Genomic DNA, 8,142 nt, shown 5'->3' on the forward strand with positions numbered 1-8,142 from the left:
CTTTGCTTTGAGTATACATATTTAAGTCTAGCCACTTCAACCATTGAGAATGCATAAACTAAAACCTGTTAAAAAGGTCATCGAGAATACAACAAAAGACCTTCACAACTTGATCTATGCTGGATTCTTAATGCAAAAAAATCCCTCATGCTAACGTAGAAGATTTCCTATGTAGAATTTTTCAGCAATTTGTTTAAAAGGATGTTTTCTCTCCAACCGTCTTCACCATAAGAAAATAGTAAAGGATATTGTAATCACAAATATAATGGGTTGAGTTTTGAAATTCGTTGAAGTTGCCTAGATTTTGTTTCAATAATAATAATATCTCTTTCTTTTGTATTTGAATTAAAATCTCCAACAACTAAACCTGCAACCTCATCAACAGATGGTAGATTATATCTCCTTCCATATTTATCCCTTTTTCCAATAAGCTGTATATGAACATTAGTTTATGGATTAGTTCTGATTACATCGCGTATCATGCGAAAATTTTTTGCAAAAACGTTATATTGATCCAGCATTTCTATAATATCAAATATGATCTCCGAATTTCATTGGTTAGTTTTGTTGTCGAAATTGTCAAAAAGAAAATTTTGTTGTGTATAAATTATGTTCACTATCAAAGAAAGCTTAATAAATAGAGGCAAGATTAAATTAATACTAAATTAATACCAAGAATTGAACTGTGATTTTTTTATCTCATTTTGTGTATCATAGATGTAAGTTGTGCAAATTTTGCTGAACTTTCCTCTTTTGATAATAAGCTTCCCATTAAATGATAATTTTGATATTGTAATATAAATGTAGGAGGACCCCTAGTGTGGTTAATACATGTATCTATTTTGCTACCTAATCAAATAAAAGCAAACATACTATTGTATGTGCATGTATTTTTTTGGAAGTGAGTAGCCTTTGCATCACGACAAAAAATTTGATCGTTCAGTATTTGAGGCGCCTCCTATAGTCTAGGTAATTCAACTTGGCCCTGACGATAACTTAAAGTGAAAGTTGGATTTCTTGCATTATAGTTTTTGTTGATTCGTTCTTGATACCAAAACTCTCCACGATGTCGGCATTTGAAATTTGGATCTCCAAGGTCTAGATAAACTGTGGTATGAAAAATGTAGTGAGGATGAAATTGTATAGGGTATTGTGAGAAAAGCGAAAATAATTTATAACTATTAACTGTGTGGCATTGGTTCTGAGTCATTATGAATGTGGTGCTGCTCATCTAGTTCTCTTGTAATGTAATATTATGATTTTGTTAGTAAGGCAGAAGGTACCAAGTTAACTATTTGTATGTGTGAACCCAAACAAAGTAGAAAAAACTCCTCACTTTTTGATTTAATTCAATTTAAACATGACATGGAATATGAGAACTACTTAAACAACACAATACTACCTTGATGCTCTTTTTTGTCTAATTCATTTTGTCTCAATGTTGTAATGTTGTAGATTGGGGCTTGATAAATGACTCATTCCATGATCTATTAAAGAAAAATAAGATAGTTATTGTTTGTAAGCCAACTTGTAATAGAGATATGATTGTTGTCAAATATCTATCATTCTTTATTTTTGTTTTTGGTTTCTCAATGAATTAACTAAACTTAGAATATTCAAATGATATGTACTCTTGAATGGATAGTTCATCTAAAGAAAATATGAGCTGAGGTATTTTTAGTTTCCTCAGTTATGCCAATTTTAGCAAGTGGGTAAAAACTGAATAGTTTAAAAGGCTTCAGTTTAGATAATTTTAAAGGCTTATTTTTATAGTAATAGAGAAATAGCATGTATTATGCTGAGTTATGGATTAGTGGTATTTTTTATTAATATGTTTTTTTAATTCCCAATTGCAAATCAGAGGCTCAAATTTGGCTGGCATGAAAAAATCGAGCGTTCAATTTTTGACAAAAGTAAATTCAAATTTATGAGAAAACAAAATTGAACCTTTTTTGTGCAGTGTCTTTTTTTTTTTAATTTTAAAGGGAAAACAAATCAGTAGGTAGATTCTCTGAAATGAAAAATAAAAAATTTCAGAAAACCCAAATCTGAAAGTAGGTTTTGTGAAAAAGAATTTTAGAAATTCAGGAAATCGAAATAGGAAGGTCCGATTTATGGTTTCCTAAATTTGACCATCTGATTTGTTTATTGCTGTCTTTCACACCTAGCTCCAATATAAATGAGAAACACCATTCCATCTCTAATATGAAAGTTAAAATGTCGATTTTCAACTTATCGTAATACCAACAGAAGTCATTACAAATTGATAGACATGGAATGAATTATTTTCAATCATTTTTATTTGTTTTTGCCTTATTAGGTATTTTTACAATGTCTTTTATGATTTTTTTTGCAGCTGATAAGTTTAACTATTCAAATAATACAATTTTTAAACTAACATGACATACCATCTAAAGAAATCATTTATGCAAATAAGTAAGATATAAATAAGAATTTAAAAAGTAATTAATATTCTAACCTAGTTGAAGCCCAGGTCTTCCATTATTGAATTCAAATGGTGGATCAAATGTGATATTCAATACTTGTTTTCGATTACTGCAAAAACCTTTTGTCCGTTGATCGATTGAAGCTTGTTGTCAATGTTGGTAAGATTTTCTACAGTTGAATGGTTACAAAGAGCTTCTACTAAACGTTAAAAAAAATGAAATCCATCTTGTAATATTCATTTATTCTTGCAACTATGCAATTTCAAACTGTGGCTTCTAATGTACCTTGTATGATCAGATTAATATTCTATTTATAGTTAGTAATACTTGGTTGAGATTCAAATTCTACTTCACCGAGTTTATTGCCTGGTCTGGTTAGCTGGTGATTTTTGATATGCAAAATCAAAAATCCATTACAATGTCAGAAGATCTATAATAATCAATCTCTGGGCTAGGTTTATTTAAAAATTGTAATAATATGCTGTTTATAATTATGGTTAAATATTAGCTACAAAAATTTGTGAATTTAGAGTTCTCATGGATATTTTTATCTACCCTAAATTCCTTTGAATTTGAAATTTACATAGATGTCTTTTTTTTCTACCTTCATGCATAGTATGGAATTTCAGTTTGTTTAATAGTTAGTCTTACTTTTAGTCATATTGCAAGGTGGTGTACGCACATCAGATAGAAAACTAAATACCAAACAAAATTTAATGAATTTAAACATATTAATTATATGTATATATACATGTGTAGAGACACAATTGAAGGACATATATATAGATGTATAGTTTTATAGTTTCTACAATGAAGAGTGCTTTTACCTGATTGCATATCAGACACATCTTTTCTAATCAGTGATGGATCTATTTTCTAATTTTTTTTATGAGTGTTTTGCTGTTGTATTCTCCAAGCAACCATCACACAGACTTTATGCATTTGCTGTAAAATGAAAAACATAATTAGTGTTTAATTAATAAAAGAAACTGGTTTGATGAAAAAGTTTGCTTAGTAGATGAATGATATAAATGTTTAAGAAGCATAAATTGTGGTACATATGAAGTTATACCCATGTTTTGTTGCTGCATAAGTTTATTTTTCTTGGCAGCTAACCTAAGATGTCTGGCTCATCGTGCTTTTTTCATAATTTCTGAACTCACTGCATGGAATTAAGTTTCAGTAAAGAGCTGAAGGTAACAAATAAAAGTTAATAAATAAAATACATTAATTAACTCCACCCTAAATCAAAGAAAACTTCCATCTAAAATAATTGATTCTTAGGCTGCTAAAGCACACGGCAAAAAAAGTAGTCCTAATTATATTTCTACTTTTTTAAGTGAAGCATAAAATTTGTATCCAGTATAACATATAAGAGTTTAAATGTAAAGGAGATGAGATGAGCAATTCCAATTACTTAAATTAGGACATGTTTTGTTAAGTTTATTGCAGAGATTAAGCATAGAATAATTGATCTGTTTGTTGGACACCTAATCACTTTGAAACTAAACACAACATAATACTATTCATGTTTGGTGGGTTTCGTATTTAAAAATAATCAAAGATTATGTTGATTTCTTGAATTTAGTTATGTCATTAGTGCCTAATTTTAATAGTATAGTTCAGTTGTGATCAATATCATTTGTCCCCAATCCAATTACGTTGCAGTTTTCAACTCAAAAGCATTTGAGAGAAAGATCTTAGGATAAAAAAAAAGAAGAAGAAAAAGGATAGATAGATTCTCGATAGATAAACCTAATGCCAGAGCTCCATGTCTTAGGCCTTCAAATTATAAATAGTTAGGAAGAAGATATAATTGTAAATTATTGACCACTTGTTAATAAATGTTTCTCAAAGTTAAAATACTATCTCAACATAAAAATTATAAAATTGTTAATGAAAGCATTTTTTAGTAGCCTACATATATCATTATTTAAAAAGTTTGATCCTTTTTACTTCATCGATATAGTAAAGGTGTTGAAATTAATACTCAAATCAATCTTTTTCTTTGAGCTACTCTTTATTTAATTAAAGTGAATTACTTGTTTATATACCCTAAATGTCAATGTCATGGCTAGCTATTTTATTTTGCTAATCAAATTCTATCTTATACTATGTACTTAAAAACTTAAACATAGTCTTGTTATTTATCTTCTATATCTGCTATTATAAAGTATAAATAATTGATTACAAAATAATTTTTGCTTGACAGACTAAAAAGCTAGATTTTTGATATTTTTCATGTGTTATTTATAGTATTTATAAACAGGAGACAAACAATGAATTTTTGTTCAGATGCAACTGTAAGAATTGCTTATTTAATGTAATGATTCATCTTACTTTTGTGTCACTAGACCCATTATGTGTACCTGTAGCTAGAGATTGCAATAGATTCATTCAATTATAATCATTTGTAGTTTCTAAATGACTGAAGTGGGTTTGAGTGCATCTTGCAAACCAAGAGATATATCGTAATAAGAAATTAATTTATTTTAACAGTACATTAAATATTAATGATCACAGAGTTACCTTTCATGGTAGTGTCATGTTTTTTGAATGTTTTAAAAATTCTGCAATATTGGTTTGGTTATTGATAGAATGCTTCTTGTGAAAAAAAATGATGGTGAAATTTGGGAAAAAAATATCATTGTCTTATTTGAAGAAGGGGATTTAGAACGTTCTTGTAACTAAAAGGTTAATGAAATAATTTGATTTCTATTTGAGTTGGAGTTACTTTATAATAGTTGGTGATAGTGGTAAGATTTTGGTCATAATGTAAAACCCTATAAGTTAATAAATAATTAATTGATAAATTTATTATGAGCCAAATGGATTAGAAAATTAAATTTTATAATTTAGAAAAGTAAAAATACTTAAAATACGAATTTTAACACTAATTTTAAAAGTTTTGGACCAAAATTGGGCCAATGAGATAAACCGGTTGGACCGAACCCATATTGGGCCCAAGGTCTAATATAAACTCAAACTTGAGCATTTCAGCCACAATTACCCTCCCCATTTGTGAATCACGCTGCAATAGAGGAAAGGAGGTGAAACCCTTGGGTATTATTCACTCCAACGTTCAATCGTCCATAACTTTCAATCTGGAGCTCCGATCGCCAAGGTATGATTTTGGTTTCTCATAATTATTATATAATGTTGCGTGAAAATTTAGGTTAGTGGCTCTAAGATAGGTTGGAATTGTATGTATTGATTGATTGAATGTGTGTGTGTGTGTAATATGTGTGGTGGATTTGATTTGGAGGTTAAAATTGAGTATGTGTAGGAAGTTGATAATGATGATGATGTGATATGAGTTGTGATGATGGTTGGTGATGTTGTGGTGCATAATGAGTATAATTATGAGTATAAGAAATCTTGGGCCGGAGGCCAAGACCAGTAAGTCCGAGTAAGTATGGTAAATTGAGATTGGTGTGGTTGGTATTGAATATATATTATATGTTGGGTTTGATAGAGAAGTGATTAGAATGGATGCAATTATTGTATATATGTATGTGATGGAAATGATGTTGAATTTGTGATGAAGCAATTGTATTTTGAGTGAATTGATTGATAAGTAGTAGACTAGTGTTTGGTGAATTGTGAGTATGCTTGAGATGGTTTTGGTTAGGAAATTTGTATATTGTATGCACACTATGATGCGTATGCACACAATGGGAAATTTGTCTGGTGTGTGCATACGCACGTCTGATGCATACGCACAATGCCCTATTTTGCACAAAAATCCTGTTTTTAGCTGTTTGACCTTCTCGAAAAGCTTGTAAACTTCCGTAACCCCTGTTTAAGGTCCGATAGTTAGTTTTTAGGCCTTGGAAAGAGTGCAAAGACATTGAGAGAGCTCAATTGATATTGAAGGAAATTGAGGAGTGAATACTTGAATTAATGTTATGTGAAATTGTGATTGGATGAGTATATGTGGTTGTGATTTTGTTTTTGATCTTGAATATGCTTGATTTGGTGTATGTTAAAGAGGAGTTTGATGAGACTGATTGAATGTAATTATGATGATAATGATTATGACTGAAAAATGTGACAGAAACTATATCCCATGAGTGTGGCGGACACTATATCCCAAGAGCAGTGTGTTAGGTATTATATCCCTGATATATGGTGACTTTGACTATGATGAGATGGATTGAGGAATGATCAGGTTAAATTGCAATTCTGTATGTGAGATTGGTTGCGTATAATCTGTTTTGCTTTTGTTGCATCATTTTCTCTCTATTTGTAAAGTGTGTCGGACACTATATCTCATGAGTGTGACGAACACTATATCCCAAGAGTGTGGGAGAACTTTACCCTAAAAAATACGGACACTATATCCCATGCGTATGGCGGGCACTATATTCCAAGAGTGTAGATGCATGTCAGAGAGACGATATCTGGGTTAGCTACCGGATGTGTTAGGTTTTGGCAATATAACTGATACGTGAGCTCATGGCCAGTAGGACAGGCATGCATCATGTGCATTTGTATAATTTGTTTGAGTATGCATTTGTTTTTATTTGCCTAACCGCTTTCCTATGATTAACTGCTATATGATCATTTTGTTGTAACTACTATCTATACCTGTGTTTTTCTTGTCTGTTTTGTTTGTGTTTGTATTTGATAGATTCATCATGGTGGTGTTATGAGGGTTGTTCTATCCGGTGATTAGGAGGATTTGAAGGAAGTAGAAGGTGCATAGTTAGATTAGAACTAGAATCCCTCAGATAGATTACTGAGATTTTTGGTTTAGAAATGAAATTTAAGCTTGATCTGAGTGTTGGAGTTTTAAGAATGCCTCTAACTTTCCCGGGACCTTATATATTATCCATGTGGGCACTTTTACCATATTGAAAACCTCCGATTCTTATCTCATACATGTTGTTTTTCAGATGTAGGATGTAATGTGCCTCGCTGACTATATTGGATTTGCTTTCTTGGAAGCGAAGGATTTTCTTTTGGGACTTATTTTCTATTTCAGTTTATGTAGTTAGTTCTCCACTTTTGTACCTTATGCTGTATCCTTCTTAGAGGATTATTTTGGAGAAGCAGGACCTTACCGTTGTATAAATTTTGTTGGGCTATATATATATATATATATATATATATATATATATATATATATATATATATATATATATATATATATATATATATATATATATATATTATTTTTTAGAGGTCGTAGCGCCTCACCATCTTTGCTTTATGACTTAAACGTAAAGTTCTGCGTGGTAGGGTATTACACATAAAGCAAGACATTAGTTATAATACATACTTCTTATGGTGCAAAGATTTTTCTCCTAAACCTCAAATTTAGTTAATTGTAATTGACATCAAAATATATTGTACAATTTGGAAGACTTTTATGTATGAATAACGTTATATATATATATATATATATATATATATATATATATATATATATATATATATATATATATATATATATATATATATATATAAGAGAAAGTATAAGGAGCCAATGTATATAGTGTACAATGTGTACAATGGGGATTAAATTAAAATTAAAATTAAATATAGTCAATTAATTAATTTTAAATAGTCTCTAATTTGAAATTTGAAATAAATTAGGATTGTCATCAGTTATATATCCACAAAAACCCATCATATGAAAGAAATCTATTCTCCCTGTTTAGTACCCAATCCCTCTCCCTAAAACCCTAAT

This window comes from Arachis stenosperma, chromosome 6 (genome assembly GCF_014773155.1).
Source record: "Arachis stenosperma cultivar V10309 chromosome 6, arast.V10309.gnm1.PFL2, whole genome shotgun sequence".
NCBI classification, from domain to species: Eukaryota; Viridiplantae; Streptophyta; class Magnoliopsida; order Fabales; family Fabaceae; genus Arachis; species Arachis stenosperma.